Genomic DNA, 23,722 nt, shown 5'->3' on the forward strand with positions numbered 1-23,722 from the left:
AGAGAACCTGGACCTAACTCCCCAGTGGGGACCACAGCACTAGTTTGGACCATGACTCTGCACACAGACTGGAAAAGTATATGGGACCTTAAGCTCTTCTTCCCTACTTGTACCAAACGATGACCAGTATACTAATCTTCCTTCCCTTTGCTATGACAGGAGATGGCTTAAATAAATAACTTAGATTGGTCCATGGGGAACAACAACAAAAAAAAACAACAAACAGAAAACACCAAGAAGTACTGAGTGAGAAACTGGCAGAAGATAGAGGAACTAATGCCTATACAATAAGGCAAATGATTCTTGTCAATACCAGCAGGCGATTCAGACCCCTTGCTGTGGACTTATTGTACTGTGGTATGGAGTTTAAATGCCTTATTGTATTTGTCTGTTTACCATATTCTGAAAAACAACATGAAAAAAAACAGATTGATAAAAAAATACTAATAATAAAAAAAATAGATTGGTAGTCTCATTTAACCTCTGAAATCCAATGCAATGCCTGTAAACAACTGGGTTTGTGAAAGAGGATTTTACCTCAATTTTGACGTTCATCTGTGCTTTCTAATGGATTAAGTTCTTTCCAACTAACCTTTTTTTTAATAATTTTTTTATTATATTATGTTAGTCACCATACAATACATCCCTAGTTTTTGATTTAAAGTTCCATGATTCATTACTTGCGTATAACACCCAGTGCACCATGTGATACGTGCCCTCCTTACTACCCATTACCAGCCTATCCTTACCCATCCCCCTCCCCTCTGAAGCCCTCAGTTTGTTTCCCAGAGTCCATAGTCTCTCATGGTTCATTCCCCCTTTCTTCTTCCCTTTCTCCTCCTACCAATCTTCCTACTTCTTATGTTCCATAAATGAGTGAAACCATATGATAATTGTCTTTCTCTGCTTGATTTATTTCACTTAGCATTATCTCCTCCAGTGCCGTCCATGTTGCAGCAAATGTTGAGAACATCCCGATCAAAATACCAATGGCATTTTTCAAAGAACTGGAACAAATAGCCCTTAAATTTGTGTGGAACCAGAAAAGGCCCCGAATCCCCAAGGAATTGTTGAAAAGGAAAAACAAAGCTGGGGGCATCACGTTGCCGGATTTCAAGCTGTACTACAAAGCTGTGATCACAAAGACAGCATGGTACTGGCACAAAAACAGACACATAGACCAATGGAACAGAATAGAGAACTCAGAAATGGACCCTCGGCTCTTTGGGCAACTAATCTTTGACAAAGCAGGAGAAAACATCCAGTGGAAAAAAGACAGTCTCTTCAATAAATGGTGCTGGGAAAATTGGACAGCTACATGCAAAAGAATGAAACTTGACCACTCTCTCACACCATACACAAAGATAAACTCCAAATGGATGAAAGACCTCGATGTGAGATAGGAATCCATCAAAATCCTAGAGGAGAACATAGGCTGTAACCTCTTTGACATTGACCACAGCAACTTTTTTCATGACACATCTCCAAAGGCAAGAGAAACAAAAGAAAAAATGAACTTGTGGGACTACATCAAGATAAAAAACTTCTGCACAGCCAAGGAAACAGTCAAAAAAACTAAGAGGCAGCCCACAGAATGGGAGAAGATATTTGCCAATGACACTACAGATAAAAGACTGGTATCCAAGATCTACAAAGAACTTCTCAAACTCAATACGCAAGAAACAAATAAACAAATCATAAAATGGGCAGAAGATATGAACAGACACTTTTCCAATGATGACATACAAATGGCTAACAGACACATGAAAAAATGTTCAAAATCATTAGCCATCAGGGAAATTCAAATCAAAACCACACTAAGATACCACCTTATGCCAGTTAGAATGGCAAAAATTGACAAGGCAGAAAACAACAAATGTTGGAGAGGATGTGGAGAAAGGGGATCCCTCTTACACTGTTGGTGGGAATGCAAGTTGGTACAGCCACTTTGGAAAACAGTGTGGAGGTCCCTTAAAAAAGTTAAAAATTGAGCTACCCTATGATCCAGCAATTGCACTACTGGGTATTTACCCCAAAGATACAGACGTAGTGAAGAGAAGGGCCATATGCACCCCAATGTTCATAGCAGCATTGTCCACAATAGCTAAATCGTGGAAGGAGCCGAGATGCCCTTCAACAGATGACTGAATTAAGAAGATGTGGTCCATATATACAATGGAATATTACTCAGCCATCAAAAAGAATGATTTTTCCAACTAACCTTTTAACTCAGTCAAAAGACCTTGTGGGGAAAGAATCCCATGATGGGGACCAAAACTACCCCTCAAGGAATCATGACTGTCCTGACCAAGACCCCACAATTAACCCTGAGACAATGATCAACCCGACTATTACTGCTCACCTGCAAGTACCCACTAACCTTTGTCCTACATTTTTCTTATAGAAACCTAGAAGTATTTTCAGCACTTTGGAGACAGTCTTGGAGACATTGCTCCACTGCCTTCCTGGTGCTGGCCTCGCTAAAATAATCCCTTTCTTGTTTCACCCCCACTTGTCTCTCTGCCTTTGGATTTTGTCAGTGGTGAGTGACCGAACCTGGTTTGTTTGGGACCCTCAGAACTAGGTGCTCTTGCACCCATGGGCCCCAGTTACATCTGCGTTTGTTGTTAACATGGCATATCACATATAAGTAATTTGTTATTTAAATGCATGTTTGCTAATAAATTTATTTTGTAGGAAAAAGCCAATTGAAAGCATGAATTATGGCCCCTAAACAGTGCAATGGAAAGGACTAATTCTTCCATGGATATTTTTAAAACTGCTAAAATATGCCCCCAAAGAATGCACCATCCGATTGTAATTACAAAAAAAAAAAAAAAAGTCCCTTGCATTATCTAGACTTATGCCACACTTTCACAATGCAAGGATCCAAATATCCAGCATATGAGAATCATTTCTTGTGTAATATCAATGACAGACATCATTAATAATCACTTTGTCTTTTCCAGCTGAACTCAGATACAGGTTTGGAATCCCTTGGACATAGTATTTCGAAGAGTCACTACCAATCAGATGGGTTATCTCATGAAAGAAGGCTTTTTGTCATGGACATCCCTTTTACTAAAGAACCTATCCAAAGGGAATAATCTTACCTAGGAATTTATAGTAAATAAAAGTGATTTTGGGGCGCCTAGGTGGCTCAGTCTGTTAAACAGCCAACTCTTGATTTTGGCTCAGGTCATGATCTCAGGGTCCTGGGATAGAGCCTGGGGTTGGGCTCTGTGCTCAGTGGGGCTTTGGCTTCGGGATTCTCACTCTCCCTTTGCCCCTCCCCCAACTCACAAGCACACAATCTCTCTCCCTCTCTCTCTCTCTCTCTCTCTCAAATAAATAAATAAACCTTTAAAAATGATTTTGATGTCAGGAAACATGAAACTAACTCAAACTATTTTGCTATAATATTTTTTCACTCACCTAGCCACATAGTCAAGATGTATTTCAGTTTCAGCTTTTAATAAACAAGAAGCTTTCATCTATTTGAAGACCTAAGTCTTCAAGTAAGTGTCAAGTGTCTGTCTTCTTTTCTTTTCCCTGTGGCGGTTTTCTTCTCAGGCATGCTTTGTCTAAGTGGGGATAAGCAGCCACCTTCTCCTACCTTACATCATGCCTCCTGAGCAATCCTATGTTTTTTCCTGATCGTTCAAGCATACATCCCAGGTAGGTCTTTCATTAGCTCCTTTTGAGTCTGTTGCTTTTCATTGCTCTAATCACCATGGACAGAGGGATGGCAAATATGGATTCTATACCTGTGTCACGTATCTGGAGCAGTGGTAGATAGGAAGTATTGGCATCAGCCTCAAAACTCAGCCACATAAATATAGGAGATGTTATTTCCTAGGATTGGTTGCTATATGAATGTCTATCAATCTGGGCAAGCAAAATATAATGGATGCCTACGATACCATCCATTCTTATTTTTCTTGGCTATTCTGAAATTGTTCTGATGACAGAGATTATAACTGTACTAATTATGGAAAAGACTAAATAGTTAAAATAAAGAGACCTCAAAAGACACTGGCTCAAAGAATAGGGAAGTTCAGTTCTTCATGGTAATATGTGGGCTCTCATTCCTAGAGTCATGAGGGACTCAGGATAATGGGGGTGCTTTTGTCATCCTCACATGAATATTTCACTATTGGAGGCTAGCTAGAAGGAAAAAGAAGAGTGAATCTACTTTACCTTTAAGAAGATGGTAGTTGCCAATAGCATTTCTCTTCATGTCCCTTTGATGAGAACCTAGCCATGGGGCCAAACCTGGTCACAAGGGTGAATGTGAAATGTAGTCTTTAGGTAAGTGGCTGTGTGGGCAGGAAGAGGGGGGAGAAAAAAGAACAGATTGCGGGTCAGGGCAAGGAGAGAAGCAACCAGCAGCCTGCCACAAGCTCTTATATTAAGGAGACATACTAGGTCTCTTCCTTTTCTCTAACAAGTTTCCTTTATTCTGAGAGTGGAAAACCAATTTCCAAAATCAATTGGACAAAACAGACAGAAGAAAAGGATCAACTGAGACCTTCATTTTAGCTATTTGTTTCTGTAAAGGTCAGCTCTTATTCTCCTGGTCTCATTCACCATCTCCCTATTCAGCATTTATCTTGTTTGCTGTAGCAACCTGGAATAAATACAATTACCTTTCAAGATGACGGTGGCTTGTCATAGTCTAAAATCATACAAGAATAAAAAAATCTCTATATTAATTATTAACAAGATTAAGAATACACACACACATACACATTCTAGGCCACCAACCTGTTGTACAACCTTGAGAAAATTTCTGAACCTTGCCCTCCTCAAGTATAAAAGGAAGCTATAGGAGAATATGCTATCTGAGGTATCTTCCAGATTGAAAAGATTTAGTATTATGTTGGATATAAAGAGATTTAAATGAAATTTCCATCCTCCAAAACTATGAAGACTTTTCCCAACAAATGAATTCATACTATAAACCTGTTCTCAGGCCTTTGAGATAAGACTTCACTGGACAGGACTTTGGAGCAAACCACCAGTAGGAGACTAAGGTAGTCATAATGGGCATTTGATCATTTCTGATTGGAGGACAAGAAATCTTTCCGATCTTTACAAGTAATCGACAAATGCCTTAAAGCATGAGATTTGATAACACTTAGCATGATCATAACTACATAAATATAATGTTATTAATTCTTATAAAATTACCTAGCTCTTTAAAAAATCCAGTGAAAATATCTGGTTCCATGACCTCCTAAGGCTGAATCACATATATTAATGATCCATGGCATGAAGGACTAGATGTTACCTTTTTTTTTTTTTTAAGATTTTATTTATTTATTCGACAGAGATAGAGACAGCCAGCGAGAGAGGGAACACAAACAGGGGGAGTGGGAGAGGAAGAAGCAGGCTCATAGCGGAAGAGCCTGATGTGGGGCTCGATCCCATAACGCCAGGATCACGCCCTGAGCCCAAGGCAGACGCTTAACCACTGTGCCACCCAGGCGCCCCTAGACGTTACCTTTTTATTTGTTCCACAATGATTGCCCTTTGACTTTTAATACATGTCCTTTTGTTCTTGTATTAAAGGACAAGTTAAATGAGTATTGACACTGTCAGTTTAACTCTGCAGAATTAATACGGTCTTCTTTAGCTTTCTTAATATCTAAGCTGAAGGTAGCTGCTTTGTACTTCCAAGGTTGCCTTTGAGGACCTACCCCTCAGCGGAACATCCTGTTTCCTTTAGGACAGTAGTTGGCCAGAAAATCCCTGTGGATCTGTGACTATTCAGAACTGCTAGACTGAAATGCCATTTCAAAAACTACAGCTTTTCCGCTAAACAAGTTTTCTAGGAACATTGCCATATCACTAGCTACTCGGCTTTGCCAAAAGGCAACACTCCTCTATGGTCCTGGCTCGGGGAGTGATACCAAATGATGGTTCAAGCTGGGGATAGGCAGTAAATCAGCAGTAAAAGCTGAAAAATACCCCGGCTCTTAATACCTTTTCTCTTTTTTTCCAGATGACTGGCCTATCTCTCTCACCTTCTGCTTCTATTCATGAAAGACCTCCTTTCTCCCCTTCATCTGTGGTTTGATAGTCGGATTTTTATTTTACATGGCCTTCCTCAATTGTGAGAGATAAATTCACACCTTTCAAAGCAAATGAACTAAATTTCCATGTGACTCGTAAGAAATCTAGTCTTTCTTTAGCACTCACGTGCAACTGTGTGATGCCTGATAGATTAGGATTGTTTGTTGAGTGGGAACTGGTCTGAACAAAGTGTCAGACAGGAGGATGGGAGCCAAGAGAGGATTTCAAAGCAGCAGCAGAAGGTAGCTTCATCGAATATCCACTCTGGTTGAAGGCTGCCTTCTGGTCTCGGGTTCCAGCCTTTCCGGAATCTGAGGCAGTGAGCTGTTTTAAGTTCTTTGGGTCAGGAAAGCCTACATTTGTGGCCTGCCTTTGGAAATGCATCAAAAAACAAACAAACAAAACAAACAAAAAACAAAACAAAACAAAACAACCTATCCTTGGAGATAGCATCAATGGGTATTTTTTGGATGTGGAAATTTAAGTCATCTGCTTCTATTTTGCCTTTGTTTTAAAAGACTTATTTAGCTGGCTAAAATTCTTTCTTTTAAATACTTTTTTTTCCTTTCTTGGTTAATCATTTGTCTTCCCATTTCCTTTCCTCTTCCCTTTCTCGTTCCTTTCTTCCCTTTTCCTTATGTACTTTTCTCTTTCTCCCTCACTTCAAATGTATTTGCCTGGCGTAAAGCATATTGTACATATATAGACTTAATGGCTGTCCCTAATAAGCTTTGGGCTTACTATTGGGCTATTAGTTCCTCATTTATATGCAGCGTCAGAGACTCAGAAGTATGCTGTTTCCCTTTCAAGAAAACTCATATTTAAGAATTGACACTTCATCTTTTTGTTTGGGGTATTATGCCTTGGTAGTCTTTATTTTTGGATATTTGACTTAAAAAGAAGCAGCTAGCCTTGTCTATTGTGTTTTCCACTGTACCCTAGGACCTTGAACAATGAATGACTGATAAATACTAGGGTCTCTCTCCCTCTCTCTCTCTCTATATATATATCTTTTCATAATGATCCTAATGTCAAACAAATCATAGAGAAAAGAAGAGCTGTATGTTGAAGAGTATTCTGTTGGTCTGGCCAGGATTGAGTTGAGTCTTTTGGTCCTAGAATGTTTGTTCAGAAGGTGGTCAGCTTCTGAGTTCAACTCAGCTTTGTGTCTCCTTGACCTTGGAAATGTTTTCCTATATTTTCCCTGTTGGAATTTCATTCAAAATTCTATCTTTGTTTCTACTTTAGAAAACACGCCATGTGAATAATGATGCCTCAGGCAAAGAAATTACACTAGCAGTACAATTTAAACTCAGGGCAAATCCTGCCCTCACTTGAATTCGCAATTTGCAATGCAGTCAGTAAGAATTGGGCCCACACATGAACTGACAGAATCAGGGCTCCAAGGTTAGCAATTATTAAAGTTTAAAAGTCCATTAATTCTTTTTCAAAATATTTTATTCAGTTGCTTCTGAAGCAGAATTCTGAATTGCCTTCCCTCTAGCTGCTACTACAGTGGTATCCAACTCTGAGGGGAGCTCACAGCTCTAAATGTCCTCATTGTTCAATGTACAAGATGAGAACAAAACCAGGCTGTAAAGTCAATCTTACTGCCTTAGTGGAGTAAAAATTAGAAGTCAATGATTCTCTTACCATCAAAGAGAACTTAAATTCAACAGAATTTTTTTAAGTGGTATTGTGTGAAAAATTTGGAAAATACGATCATGGCGTGAAAAAAAAATGAAAGGGTGTATAAATAACTTATTCTGCAAAAGCCTGTAACTTCCCAAATTAATTTTGGAATCCTAAAATAAAATTTACATGTTTGGTGGAATTGATAAGGCATCAGGAATGGCCTTTTGCAGTGGAAATAAACACACAGGGCTTTCTTTCACCCTACAATAGTGAATTAATACGCAATAAATAGGAAAAACTTTACTGAACAATGTGGTAGAATTGGTACCACAATGTGGTACTTACAGACCGCATTAAGACAAAAATTTTAAAAATGGTTAACAGTGAAAGGTGCCCAAATTTATGTATGTAATCATTTGTTAACTTATCGTAGTAGCATCTTTTGTAAATTAAATAGCAAGCTTCATCGCACCCATAAATAAGGAAGGAAACCGAAAAGAATATTTTTTAATAGGTATATGGCACCACACCCTTCCAACATGCAGCAATGAAGGAAAACCAGACCGGCGGCCCGTGTCTGGAATATGTACTGAGTGAAACCATCGGGAGGGGGAGGGTTTTTTTTTTTTTTTTTTTAATTCGTTATTGCAGATAAAAGGGACAGCGATCTTACCTCTTTTGACCATAGATATAGAAAATGACGAGCGAAGTTTTGGCTTCACCCTTGCTTTTCACCATGAAATAAAAGTCCTAAGCCTGTAGCTCTCCCTGTCCTAAGGGAGTGTGCAAAGGGAGGGAAAATAAGCGGCGTGGGTGAGGGGTGGCGGAGCAGAACCGAGGAAGAGAGGAGAGGCGCTAGCCAGCCTCTGCCCGGAGGGCGTGGATCCGAGCGCAAGCCAGAACAGGTCCAGCGTTCTCGCGGCCACTGCCAGCGGCGGGAGGGGCCCGGCGGGATCTCAGCCGGCCCACCCGCGTGTGGATCAGCTGCAAGCGGCCGGCGAGAAACTCCCTCGGATCCGCTTGGAGCTGCCGGACACCGCACGACCCTCTCCCGCAGCAAGCCAGCTAGGGGGAGAAGTTTCCCTGAGAGAAGGTACGTTAGAGATCTAAAGCCAAAGACGGCTCAGGTGTGTCTGGGTGGGGGTTAATTTGCATCTGTTTTGCTAGCCCTACGGCTTCTCCCAGTTCGCCCCGTAGCCAACTCTTTGGGCGTGATGGAAGGCGGATTAAGGGTTTGCTGCTGGGAGGGGTCAACTCACTGTGGATAGGAAATGGTGCGCAGTCAGGGCTCCATCGTTGCCTAAAGTGGGGTGGTCCGAGGTCCCTCAGCCCTAACCCGGGAAGAGACACCCCCTTTCCCAGCTCCGCCCCCTGGTGGCTGACGCTGGATTCAAACACAGCTCCGTGTCAGTCGGATGGAGTGAACCCCGTTACACGAATCCTCCAGCTCCCACTTTCTCCGCGAGGTTGAGGGTAGGTTAACCTCTGTTTTTTCTCCAGCCTCCCTCCCCCAACTGCCTCCGACCCTCTGGCGAGCATTCCAGACCCTCCTGGAGATTGCAGTCCTCTCTCCGGTAGGGGGTCCGAGGTCTACCGGGGTTTGGGGTCAGTCCTGGTCGCACTCCTCCCTGCCCCTGACCATCTCTTGGGTCGTAGGGCTATGTTCTCTCCCTCACCCCACCCCGCCCCTGTCTTCCTCCCATTCTCAGGGGAGGATTCCAGGTACTGGTTGGGGTTCAGTATACGCCGCCAGCTTGAAAAGGGAGATCGGTCGACAGCAGGGTTGGGCCCGGGGGCGGCAAGCAAACCGGGAGGTTTAGGAGTTCCACGGTGGGTGCTAGAGGCCAGGCCGGGGGCGTGGTTGCCATGGCTCCTTGGTAGCCGAGCTGGGGGAGCTAGAGATGCCAGTCACGGATGGTCCCTTCTTTGTGCCTCTCTCTCCTTTTTTTTTTTTTTTTTTTTTTGAGTGAGAGTGTGCGTGGGGAGGGAGAAAGTGATTAATTTGGAGAGCAGGGATTGGAGCCTGGAGGCTGGTAGGCTGGGGAACGCCGGCCCCTTGATTCCCACTCCTCTTGCACGCTGTGTGAGCCGCACTTTCTCAGTCAGGGGCAGGGCTGAGGAATTCCTGCGAAAACCCTAAGGCCGAAGAAGCCGCTTTCGCGCGGGCCCAGGTACCCACGCCCGGAGCCGCGCCTTGGGGCGAGCGCGGGGTGGGTGGTCCGGATGTCAGCAGGGAAGGCGGGCAGGGGAGGGGGTAGAAGGAGAGCAGCGGAGGGCAGGTGTCTAGTGGCACAGCAGGGCGGCGCGGCGGGAAGGGAGTCCCGCGGCTCAGCCCTTTGCGAGGGGCGCTGGGGTTCAGCCCCGCCCTTGAGAACCTCTGAGGAGTCCCCAGGGCCGGCTAGTGGCCACCTGGGCACGCGCGGGCGCGACGGCGCGCTCTCTGGAATGCCCGTGGTGGCGGGGGGGGGGGGGGGGGGGCATGTGCGCGTGCGCGCGGAGGTGGGCAACTGGTGAGCCACCTGGGCTCGCGCGAGGCAGTCTCTCGCGGCGCCCAGGTGGATTCCAATTCCAGCTCCGGCGTCTCTGTGATGTGTGATTTTGGACGAGCGATTTAACTACTCCGTGCCTCGGTTTCCCCTTTTCAATAATAGCGATAATATCAATACCTTGCTTATTAGGTTTTTGCAGGACTGGAATGAGATAATCCAAGAAGACAGTTTAGCTTCGTGTTTATGCTTAATAAACACCCTAAGTTATTTATGGTTGCTGATGGCGTTACTGTTACTATTAATTAGCCCTCAATTTAATTAGATACGGTGCATTCTCATTTCTCCGCAAATTTATATAAGACAAAATACTGTGTTTTCTTATTTTGGAGAATATCAGTGGATATTAAATAATACTGCCCCGTACAACTCTCACGTAGCTCTGGATTGCAGCAAATTGGAAGATATAAACTGACCAACTGCTGGTCACGTTGGCTTGTCAGTACATTGATGGAGAGAGAAGCTCAGAAAGCTATTTGGGGAAACTTAGTGATAAGGGGAAAAAAAGAGTTTATTCTTACAGCTTTGTGTGTAAGACTCTATTTCCTCTTTCACAGGCTGATGTTGTAGTTGGGTTTGTCTTAATTTCAGTCTTTTGTAATGGACTACCCTATGGCTTTCATAATTTAACTTGGTTCTAGAGTCTTATGTATAACCCAGCTTTCCATTTTATGGCCTTAAGTGCTGTGGTGGATTTACCTCTAGTAGAGGCAGAACGTAGTGTATAATCATTCCTCCTAAGCTCCTGAATATTGTCAGTGAATAAATGGAGACAAATAGTTATTTTTTGCCAAGTGTGAGTACTGGCTATAGCAGTTCATTAAAAATCTCTTTCTGGGCATGTTTTTACCCACATCACTGCAGAAGAGTAGGACTATGATGATTAATATATGTTTTTTTAGATTGTTCTTTGTTGCATCTATACTTATGGGTCCTTTAAAGAAAAGACTGCAGATGTTTATTGCTACCTCATGGTTTTATTATGTGCTCCAACTTGCCTGGTGATGAGCAAAACATCCCATGGAACTAATTGTAAAAATGACAGGATTTGATATTGCACATAATGTATTTATTACCTTAAAATTAATTAATCCCATGTACTGGATTCGTTTTAAATATAGCTTAAAAATATCATTTGCTTATTAAAATGTAGGTGTGTCTTGGTGGATCCAAAGCAAGTAAAACTGGACATATGTTCCCATCACAAAGTTCCTTAAGACTTCTACAAAATAGACCTGACTTTGGAAAATATTTGCTGGATAAAATAGAATTTACTTTTGAAAATTTTGAAGATAGGTTGTTTGACCCGAAATTGCTTTGCTTAAATAGTCTGGTTCATTTTTTTTTTTTTAATGGAGAATTAAATAAGAGTAATGATCAAGACTGATTGATGATTCTGCTAGGTTTTGTTGCTGTTGTTTTTAATCTCATAAAGGAAAATTAAGTAATAGAGGGGGCCGGATGGCATCAGATTTGAAGGAATGAGTGTCAAGAAGCCCTGTGAATATCAATTCAGATAGTAGAGTATTGCTTTAAGTTTGACTTTTGCATGACAACACCCCCTTCTTCACAGCGAATATGTCATCTTTAAAAGGTACCTTGAGGAATTAGTGTGACAGCTTGCCTGAAATTCATGTGATCATTTACATTTTGTTTCCCAGGAGCATTGGCATTAAATGTTTCATTTGTTGGAAATTATTTTGCCCTTTGATTTATGACAGCCAACAGTGCCATGGAGTCTAATACATTTTAGAAACAAAAATTTAGCTTTTCACTCTTTTGTATTTTCTCCCTGAATATCCCCAGTAATGCACATGGAAAGCTTAAGTTAGGCCAAAGACAAAAGGTGACATGGAAAACCATGACAGATCTGGAGGTATTGAGTCCTGAATTTGGGGAGCTAATTGACATGCAAAGGTATAAGCTAGAGGAGGAAGTTGTCTCTATACTAAGGCTGTTTTCAATGATGTGCTGTATTATCTGATTCAATCAGTGTTGCTTGTTATTTTTTCAAACCGAGACCGAGAATACTATATTTTCAATTATGAACATTTTGATTACAGCTTCATTGTAACTAACTAATTCAGTCTGAAGAGAATGCAATTATTATGGTGATTTACATACAATATGCTAAGTTAACACAGCTAATGAGTGAAAGCATAATATTCTTTCTATTCATTCCTGGAAAAATATTGTGCTAAGCATTCTTTCAAAGAAAAGATTACATTATTCGCCAGCATTTTATGTCTACCTACAAGTAGAATTGGCATTGAGCCATTTTCTCTGCTATTGAATTGAAATCTCTCACATTTTGGCGACCATGCCTCTCCCCCTCTTTGGGGTGTGAGGGAGAATGGAAACAATTCCCAATTTAATTAGATTTGGTGCTTTCTCCTTTCTCTACATCTTTATTGGAGGAAAGATTCTGTATTTTCTAATTTTGGAGGCTGGTTAACACCTTAAACATTACTAATTACTGCAGTTTATTTTATGTGTGTCGCAATAGTGTAGTTAGTTAATTATAGCTTTCTCATTAGCACCATGTAGAGAATAATGAATTAACACATCCCTTTGATCGAAAGAACATCTAAGTTTATCTTCTGAGAATAAAAGTGTTATTGTGTTACCGAAAGTCACTATAATTTCCCAAGAAACAAATTGGTTGGAATTCTCTAGCACTGGGATAGGAAGCTTGATGAATGAGTTGGATTGATCACAAACAAGAGGGAGTAGAGCTGTGGTTGCTTGGCAACCTAACATTATTCTGCAATTTCTTCTGGTATATTTATCCAGTAAACTAGAAAATTCTGTTTTGTTAACGAATGTTTTTAGTCAGTGCACAAATAGACCATAACTAATTGAGATTTTATGTATTGTGGATAAAAAACGATCCTGCTTACCTTCCTATTGTGTTTTGATAATAAAAATACAAAGAGAATACATATTCTGTTTTCAATCTTTAAAATTTTCTGTGAAAAAATGTGATTTTTCATTTTCATAATAGCTTGTTCCTACCAAGAGATTATAGCTTATTTGTCTCTTTGGAAATCAAATTATTAGGAATATGTGTGTGTTAATGTGTATATTTATACACAATTTTTCAATAAGCATCAGAGAGTTTGAACTGAGATGAATTCTTCAAAAATTGTGGTTTGCTGGTTGAACTGACAATATAGGCAAATTTAAGAAGGCATAAATATCCAATCCAAACGATGCTGGCAGATGATGATAATAATGAATGGCAACTATATAAATGCACTCTCTTTAAATAGGGTTTCTTTTCCTGGTGGTTTTAATTGTTCTTCCTTCTGATGTTTGGGTGCATCTCATTTTCCCCATAGTTGCAAGTAGGAACTAAGCAAAACCATCAGCTGTCCATCTCCTAATCCAACTTTCCCTAACTCCAGGGACTACAATGGACCACTTTCCCACTCAGCCTGTGAATTTTAGTGTGCATCAAAATTCCCTTCTCATATCTTAACATTCTTGAGGGCACACATTCTATTTTATGCATCTCATAAACCTTATATTGTCTGGCACAGTGGGAAGCAAACCGGTGCATGGGCTGTAGTAATCAGGCTGCCTGCGTTCCAGATCAGTCTGCTAACTCCTCAGTGTGTGACCTTGGTTAAGTCATTTTAATCTAACACTGATTTCTTCTATGGAGTGGAGGTTAATATCCATGCCCAGCTTGTGTGCATTATTCTGAACACTATAGGGGGCAATCTTTATAGGCAGCTTAGTAGAATTTACTAAGGACTCAATCAATTCTGGCTTTTAATTAGAATGATTATCCATCTATTCCGTATTCAGTGTATGAATGGATAAAGATAGAGGGATAGATATGTATGTGTGTGTGTGTGTGTGTGTATTCCTTTGCATGTGAATAAATGTGAACCGTCATCATGGCACAATCAAATGGAAAATTGTTGATATCTATGTCAATTATGCACACATCTTCTAGTAGTGATTGTTCCACATATTTGAAAGATCCTAAGACTACTGGCTCTCAGGTTGGACTGAAAGGAGAATCACCTGTAGAGCTTTTTAAAACTACCAACCCAGCGGAATTCCATCAGAATCCCTGGGGATGGTGACTAAGACTTGGTGATTTTTGAAAGCTTCTAGGGAGAGTAATGTACCTGGAGGGTTGAGTATCACCAACTGAGATTGGGGTAGACGTTCTTGAAGATCATGTTGGCCTGAGGCATTGACTTGCAGTTACCTCGGTGTCATGAAACGTGGTTGGAAAAGGGGGGGGAAAAAAAGCTTTGGCAAACCTCAGGTTTTTCTTATTAATCCCTTTGGTTTAAACAGCATTTTATTCTCCGAAGAGCTCAAATGCACTTTTCATTTACTGTGTATTATTTCATTTCTCAGCCAAATGTCTCTGTGAAGATGGTAGGAAAGAAGTCATTATCCTGATTTTGCAGATGAATGGAGTGAGCCTTACTGAAGTTAAATGATTCGATTAGATTCATACATTTAGAACAGACCCAGTTACCAAGATTCCTGTGACTTTCCAGTCTGGATGTTTCTTTGTTTTGCCTTGAGATTTCAAGTGAGATAGAGAATTATTTTTTTAGGACTAAATAGTTGTGTAAGAAAAAGTTGTATAGATGTGAATTTCCACCTTTCTTGTAATTATGCATTGCAACAAAGAGCAGATTTTTTTTTTTTTTCTTAAAGAAGAGGCACCATAGTCTATTTAGGATCCAAACTAATGTCCTTTGGACTGAACCTAGCCTACATATGTGTTTTATTTGGCCCAAGGAGTGTTTAAGAAGTATTTCAGCCAGTATTTAAAAACCAGAGATCTCACATAAAAATTCATACTCCTGACTTATCTTTAAAGACTTGATGTTCTCACAGTATTGAACCCGAGTGTCTAGAGAGTGCCATTGGCTGGAAGTGGATAGTATGTCCCCTTGATAGTCTTAAAGGACCCGGAGTTTTGTGTCTTCTCTGAGTAAGACTTGGTTTCCTCTTGCTTTTACTTTTACTTTTTCTTATGTATAAGCATACTGAAAAAGGCAGTTGAAGGGAGTTTTAAGAAGGGACCACATCTTTTTGGACAGGCTTGAGGGAAACCAACAAGGGCTGCTGAAGAGCCGTTATTGCCCCTCAGCCAGTGGGACAGTAGGCGAGCGAAGTTACTAAGGAGATGAGAGCAGTAGCCCTGGGAAAGGCTGCCAGCCAGGACCTGTAAAGAAACAGCTCAGTCTAGTGGCAGATGCAAATCTGCTTGCACTTCCTTGGAGCGGCCAAACTGACAGAGTCAGATGGCAGGGGAGCCTGGTTGAATGGTCTGCGGAGATGGTTCCCTCTGCACAGAGTAGCATGGAAGAAGGTGGAGAACGGGTTGGAATCTGGTAGGTTAATAAAGAATATCCAGCACGCCTTGAGCCTTAACATTTATGGAACGCAGGTAATGGGGAAGGAGAAAGTCTGAATTGCCGAAAGTAGAACAAAATGGAAAAATCATTAAATTTGTGTTCAGAGGCATCTCCTACTTTCCTTTGTCATTCTCTGCCCTTCTTTCATTGCCCTAGGTGGGCGTGCTCACATTCAGAGGTGGGTTTCAGCTATAGTCTCCAAACTTCCAGACAATTCTGTCCATTCTCCTGTACAATGTTCTCTTTCCAAGATGAGAACTGAGATGGCAGAGAGCCTGATGCAAAAGGCATATTATAGCCTCTATGGTAACAGGTTTGCATTTTTAGCAGAGGTTCTTCCCTAACAAAAGCTTTTGTTGTAAGTGGTAAATCTGATGCTACGGATTGCAGATGTTAATGCCTGTGGACTGGAGAGACCCTCAAATAACAGTCTGACAGCTTAAAGTCACTGTAACCTGGACATTTGAGTCTCTGGAGGGGTACCCCTCTTCTTTGGCGTGGTGGTATCAGAGTGAAGAGGATGAGGCAATCATCGGGAATGCACTGGTAGCATACTGATCGGAGGCATTTGTGTTCCATGGCTAAGGGATGCAATCCACGGTGTAATGGAAGGCAAGGAGGTAAGAAAAATGTGATTTTTGATCATTTGATGCAGTTAGAGTTGATTGTGAATTCAGTTCATTATTGCATCGAAGACCTTTGCTAAAGAATGTAAAGTGACAGAATATCAGCTTATTATGAGATATTTTGTGTACTGATGTGTTCAAAGGAAACAACACATCTCATACATGCAAAATTTCAAGGGGAAGATCTTTTCTAACACACTCAAGACTACATTTCCATACATTCAGAAAATTACTTTTGAAGATTTCTATTTAAAAAATTGCAATGTTTTGCAATATTTGGATACTTTCAACATTTTAGAGATTTTTCCCCCATATCACCTTGCTTGACTTTTACAGTGACATGATGAACAAAAAGGGACAAGTTGTTAGCCCATTTTATAGACTAAAAAACTCCCAAAAAACAAAACAAACAAACAAACAAAACCCCCAAAAAACAAGCAGGGTCTAATAGCTGGTTAGGCAGTAGTGAAATCAGAATTAAGGCTCAGATATTCTGATTTGTGATCTAGTTCATAGCCCACACTACTGCTTTTAGATTTTATTTACTTATTTATTTTTTTAGATTTATTTATTTATTTATTTATTTGAGAAAGAGAGAGAGAGAGAGCATGCGGACAGGGGGAGGGGTAGAGGGAGAGGGAGAGAGAGTCCCAAGCTGACTCCCACGTTGAGCACGGAGCCCAAAGTGGGGCTCAATCTCATGACCCTGAGATCACAACCTGAGCTGGAACTGAGTCAGTCGCCTGACTGCACTGCCCAGGTTCCCCTAGGTTTTCTTATTTAAAACAAAAAAGAAAGGTGTTACAGCTGATGAATTTTTTTTAAAAATCAGAATTAATGTGTAAACTGAAGGATATAATGAGTCTAAGGGAAATATTGAAAACATGACCAGTTATATTCCCAAGGCTGCATGTAGCCCTGCCCACAGATAAGGAGATCTGATTTTCCATAGCTTCTTTAATTCTATGATATATTGATTGACTGATTGATTGATTAACTGATTGATTGTGGGTCCTATGGAATACTGACCAGTCATTTAAAAAGCTTTTATTGGTAATTGTTTTATGCTAGAGAGACAACTAAGGCTGTGCCAGGCTGATGCTTAAATAGCTACCACTTACTGAGTGTTTATGATATAGTTTGCATTCTCTGCATTAGTGATTTGTACTATAGTACTGTAAGTACTATTATTATAATACCCATTTTAAGCTGGATGACATAGACATAGTGGGCTTTTTGTCCAAGGTCATCCTGCATGGCTTAGAAGTGGCAGAGCCAGGACTCACCAGGACTCAAACTCAGAAGTGTCTTGAGTCCCAGCCCCAAGCCCCTAACTGCTACCCCGCACTCCTCTTGAGTCTCTCCTACACCTCCGCACCCTGTGTCAATTCAGGGGCTATCACAAAGTACAATAGCAGAGTGGCTTATAAACAACAGAAGTTTATTTCCTGTATTTCTGGAGACTGGAAGTCCGAGATCAGGGTGCCAGCATGGTCTTCTTGTGGCGGCCTTCTTCCGGGTTGACTTCTCTTTGTATCTTTCCAACAAGAATGGCAGAAGGAGCACGAGAGCTCTCTGGGGTCCTTCTTACCAGGGAACTAATACCATCATGAGGGGCTTCACCTCATGAACTAATTACCTACCAAAGGCCATAGCTCCAAATATCACCACATTGGGATTTGGATGTCAACGTATGAATTTTGCGGGAGACTCAAACATTTAGCCCTTTGCATGTCCTTTCTCTTCTCTCTTGGACTCCATTGCCCAGGTGTGCAGCGTCCATCGGTGCGCCCTTGATGAGCAGAATCCTCTCACTGTAGTCTTCATCAAGAGCTAGCACCCATCCCTGTTGTTTATCCAAATTCACCTGTTCTGTGTCTCACTACCTCAGTTAAACTTGTGGAAAAATAGATACAAATGATTCCTCTTAAGATACTACATGAAAATGCATACTTATCCCAGGAATGGCAGCTTTTAAAAAGACTATTTAAAAGCCTTAATGCAAAGGATTAATTGTGAGGGACTTCCATGTGGGAGAGGAGGACATTTGTGTTCTCTCCAAAATCTTGTCATGAAAGTATTTGGTGCCTGATTCTTTCTATAACAGTCCTTGGGCACCAGTATTTGTAAAATTCAACCTTTACCCTCCCCAAAGCTTTTGCTTGCCCTCATTACCATTCCTTATTTCTTGGCAGAAATGTTTCTGATGCTCTGTCATATCAATATGCATGGATTTCCCTCACGTCTGGGTGTTATATATAACCAATTGCATTACACGGTTGGCATTTCCACAAAGGTGTGAGTATCTGCCACTCCAGATTAAGATAGAAATAGTTGGCAATAGCAGATGTCATATACCAGCCTGACTGTTCTTGAAAATGACACCTATCATTATGATGGCACAGTCTTTATTAACAGCTGTCAATTGAGATAAGGCTTTGAAGGAAAAAAAAAATCAATGCTATTCCAGGCATGGTCAATATATTTGGGATTTTGAGAGGTGTTTGATGTTTTGGTTTGGGATATTTAGAAGCAAATGCTATTGTTATCTTTTAATGCTCAAAATATAAGTAGCATTCTCAGATGCTAAGGAATTCCAGCTCCTTTTTCTATAATAGAGTCACAAACGTTTACTTTCTGCTTTGGCTAGATAGCCAACCCCATTTCCTTGGATTGATGGAATGGATTTGTTATAGGACTTTTGTCTGAACCATGTCTGCTTCTCCAGAGTATAGTACTTGGCTTCTCAAGAAATACATTTGTTTTTGTGTTATAAATCCAGAGACTCTCTAAACTTGTTCTGTAAGATGCATCTGATGACATAGTGGAGAATTCATTTATTAGATTAAAATATTTAAGACATTATACAGTGACAAGAAATTGAAAACATTGCCCACAGTGGTAAGCAAACAAACAAAAATAATTTTAACATCTATAGAGTACATCAGAATGAATAACAGATGCTTTGGATTATTTATTATTGTTCACTAATTTGAAATGTATACTATTTTCCATAAAGGAGATCTGAGTGAATGAATAACAATAGAAAGCCCAAATAAAGATGTTTAAGTTTCACCTTGATTCCATTTTGCTTTGTAACCTCTAGCAATTAATTTTCAGTGGGGCTAGATTTCAGAGGGTCTCAACAGACCACTTTTTCCATGCATAGAAGCTTCTGCATGTAATTGATTTGGGCTGAATTTTTTAACACAGTTGACTTGCTTGAAATAATCCTAAAGACCACCATTGAGCAATTTGGATACAACTCATGTGTGCTTTTGTGAATCAGGTTCAAATAAACTGGATTTGACCTTAACCACTAACCCCTCAGAAAAGGGCTGGCAGTCATCACAGTGAATGCCATCCAATTATGTATAAAAATTGAAATGCGTCCTCTCTTCCTGTGGAGATGGCAGCCACCACCTACTTGGCATCATGGCCACCCTCAGACCTCTGGTGAAGTCCAAGATCATTAAAAAAGGACCAAGAGGGACATCTGGGTGGCTCAGGTCATGATCTCCAGGTCCTGGGATCGAGCTCCGCATCAGGCTCCCTGTTCAGCGGGGAGACTGCTTCTCTCTTTCTTTCCCTCTGCCACCTCCCTCCTGCTTGTTTTTTTTTTTTTTTTTTCCTCTCTCTCTCTCTTTCTCCCTCTCAATTAAATAAATAAAATTTAAAAAAAATAAGAAATAAAAAAGGACCAAGAAATTCATCCAGCACCAGTCAGACTGATATGTCAGAATTAAGCGTCTTGACAGTAGGGTACGCAGAAGATTCAAGGGCCAGATCTTGATGCCCAGCATTGGTTACGGGAGCAACAGGAAAACAAAGCACATGCTGCCCAGTGGTTTCTGGAAGTTCCTAGTCCACAGTGCCAAGGAGCTTCAAGGGCTCTTGAGGTGCAACAAATCTTACCATGTGGAAACTGCTCACAGTGTCTCCTCCAAGAACCACAACACCGGTGTGGGAAGAGCAGCCCAGGTGGCCATCAGAGTCACCAATCCCAATGCCATGCTGTGCAGAAAAGAAAATGAATAGAGGGATAGCCTATGTGCACACTGTAGTTGTGTTAATAAAATCATAAAACTACAAGAAAAATGATGTGAGTTGTTTGAATTGGAAATTGAGCTCTGTACCCAAAACCTGCTTTTGAAGACTTGATTACTACCCCTGTTTTCCTGTTTCACCAGCTGTAAACTGAGGATAGAAACATTTACCACTGCCTCCCAGTGGCAGTTGGAGGATTGATGAGCTAATATTTGTAAAGTGCTTTGAAGATAAAAGTGCCAGCTATTATTATTACTAATAAACCATTTTTCTCCAGTGTAATTTTGGACAGCAGCCATTAAAAACTCATTACTGTATTTAACAGTAAAACAATCTGCTACAGCCTTGTATTTACTGCCTCAATTAAGCATGCATTCCACTTCCTTTGCCCCTTGAAATTCAGAGCTGATGAGGAGGGACAGAAAGGTGTGTGTCATCATTTCCCACGTTCATTTAAATAATGGGTTTAACAGACTGGATGCTTATAGTGGAGAGTAGTTTGATTGTTTCTACCGAAAACTAGACTGTGTCCTTAATGGGAGGCTAATTTGGCTACGTTTGCTTCTGTGCTCTATGAAGGGAATGGAATGCCCAGTTCTAGGTTTTTATTCAACTGGATTTACTTCACATTTACTGCCTTCGAAGATTGTATTCCAGTGTCTTGATGGTTCAGACTGGTTCCACGAATGACACAAGTTTATGTGGGTGCCTCTATGGTGTGTGTGTGCCTGGTGGAGCAGGGGCGGGTATGCTTTATTCAGAACTCATGCTAAACATGACATAGAAAACTGAAGTAATTATTTCAGCCGTTGCCAGTCCACAAATATTAAAAAATAAAAGTGGAGGTCTTGAATTATACAGAGTAGTTCATTAATCTGTGATTGATGTGTTGTATTAAATCCCTTCAATACTAATTTATTTTGATCTACGTAGATGTTCTTAAATACTGCATGATACAGGTAGTGTGAAGTATTTCTCACCTATTGCCAAAACGATGCTCATTTTCCCCTGTGCCGTTTTACTACTGCAAATAAGAGTAAAAGATATAAAATAAATCAATGACTATAATCACAACAAGAAAATCTGAAGTCTATTCACTAGCTACCTACAGTCTCTAAATCCTAAACCAATATCTAAAGGTTGAACAAAAGAGGCCTCATAGCAACATAAATTCACTGAATTCACTGCAAGCATTTTGGTATGGAAAGACCTTCTTCACTCAGTGACTACTCACTCTTAATTTAGAACCCTTCTAATAAGCAAAACTCTGTTTTATTTTAGTGGATGGCAGAGTATAAACTGCAAGTTAGAACAGAGATGGAAATTTTGCAGATTTGTTCGCAGACAAAAGAAATTATAGCTAGCATCTCTTCAGCAAGGGAGGAGAATGGAAAAGCTAGGAAGAGCCGACTCAGAAATCATGATGGCCTTATGGGTGGTCCCGAGTCATTAAGAAACTATGAAATAGTTTAAACTAAAAATGATTTTGGTATATCACCTATAGGAGTATAAATCATTAATCTGAAAATAAGTGAAATCATCTTTCCTAGTGATCTACCTGTTTGAGAATGTTACATGCAAATACAAAACAGCAATATTAAAATTCCCCAAACCTTTTACATGATGTCCTTCTAATAGCAAGGCACTAATAACTACCGAGGTGCTATTGTTTGCAGATGAGATTTTGCACTGCAAGTGTATCACATTGTATTTTTTTATTACTATCACTTAGGGAGGCCATGCTTTGTAAATACTATCACCATTCCATTGACTTCTGAAATGGAGCTCATGCTATTTTCATCATTTATTTTGTTGAATTGTGCATGGGGAATTCACCATATGGCTTTAAACTGTTTAAGACCTCAGTAGGAATGTGTTTTGCATATCAAATTCTTAGGGGAAATACACAAGTTGCTTATCATTTGGAAGAAAAGTACCTGGAGACTTATGTGTAGCTAAGAGGGGAAATGATGAAAAATTAGTTTGAATTGTAACTATGTAGCAATTTATGTAACATGTGGAGGGGCACTCTTCAGTTACCTACTGTCACATTACTAACCCATAACTGAAACAAAAACAATTTTATGAAGTCTCGTGCTTTTGTTTGTCAGGAACTCAGTCAGACTAAGATGGGTGATTTCTTCAGCTCCACCTGGTGACACCTGGGGTGACATGGTAGGTTCAGATGGGGGCCGGGCTGGGCTAGTGGCCCCAGGATAGCTTCACTTGCATGTTTGGTGCTGTGTACATGCAAGGAGGGCTGAACTCCGTTGGGCCCCTCTTTGGCCTCTGTTTCTTTTCATGTAGCACATAGTCTCACCACTGGTATCTCAAGTAGGTCATTGGACTTCCTACATGATGGCTCAGGGGTCCAAGAGTCCAATTTAGAAGATCATCAGTTCTTGTAAAGACTGGGCCTGGAACAGGTTCCGCATCCCTCCGGCTGTCGTCCAAACCATAAAACACCAGTCCAGATACAAAGGGAGCACTCATCCAGCTACCCTGCTGTGCTGGAGGATTCAACTAGACAGGGTAGGAAGAACTTGAAAGACATGCTGACAAAGGGAATTATTCTACCTGCCATGATCCCATTTACTCATCACATGACTGATTACAAAGTAGAAGAACACATGGAGCAGGTAGAAGAATGCTGTGCCCCAAACGGGGCGCCTGGGTGGCACAGCGGTTAGGCGTCTGCCTTCGGCTCAGGGCGTGATCCCGGCGTTGTGGGGTCGAGCCCCACATCAGGCTCCTCCGTTATGAGCCTGCTTCTTCCTCTCTCACTCCCCCTGCTTGTGTTCTCTCTCTCACTGGCTGTCTCTATCTCTGTCGAATAAATAAATAAAATCTTTAAAAAAAAAAAAAAAAAGAAGAAGAATGCTGTGCCCCAAAGGGACGCTCCTTTCCCTTCCTACTTCCTAGATCTCTTATGCCCAGGAGAGCACACAACTTTGAGAAGGAAATGTGACAGGAGAGTGAACTTTGGATAGCTGGAGGCGCCCGTGTCTGGAGAGGGAGGCTAGAAGTGAGATGATGGGCCGCTGAGGACACTTGAGGCTGTGATGCCTTAGCAGGCTGGGCTTTGCTGATGCTCTGCACCTCCCATCCATTTGCATTTATCCTTACTCTTCCATTTAGCTTGGAAGTGGGTTGGCCTTGGGAGAGCGAGGGCTCCCCTAGCAGAGCTGGAAGGACCATGGTGAAACTTAAACGCCCGGAAACAGGGAGTTGACTACTCAGATCACATAGGCACTGGGCTTGAGGAGGGACAGAAAAGAGCCTCTCCGTGTCCTTCTATTTATCTGTTAACAGCCACAGACGACAAAGGAGGCAGGCTTCTTGCACCGAAATGATAATTGTGCACTTGGCTTCAGTTGTTCTTTACCTGTAACTT

The 23,722-nt window shown here is 41.0% G+C and overlaps 1 protein-coding gene across 8 annotated transcripts in view; it reads left to right on the plus strand.

Moving 5' to 3' along the window:
* Positions 1–8,545: 8,545 nt before the first annotated feature.
* Positions 8,546–23,722, plus strand: part of CHL1 (cell adhesion molecule L1 like) — a 205,802-nt gene continuing 190,625 nt past the window's right edge. For 3 of the 8 annotated variants that reach the window (XM_057311886.1, XM_057311884.1, XM_057311883.1), the window contains exon 1: positions 8,905–9,186. The gene's annotated coding sequence lies outside the window, so the exon portion shown is untranslated. Of the gene's footprint in view, positions 8,807–8,904; positions 9,187–9,774; positions 9,885–23,722 lie in introns of those variants that run through there. The other 5 variants (XM_048227050.2, XM_044385018.3, XM_044385017.3 and 2 more) reach the window with 5 other exon arrangements.

The sequence above is a fragment of the Ursus arctos genome, unplaced genomic scaffold (genome assembly GCF_023065955.2).
Source record: "Ursus arctos isolate Adak ecotype North America unplaced genomic scaffold, UrsArc2.0 scaffold_14, whole genome shotgun sequence".
Classification (NCBI taxonomy): Eukaryota; Metazoa; Chordata; class Mammalia; order Carnivora; family Ursidae; genus Ursus; species Ursus arctos.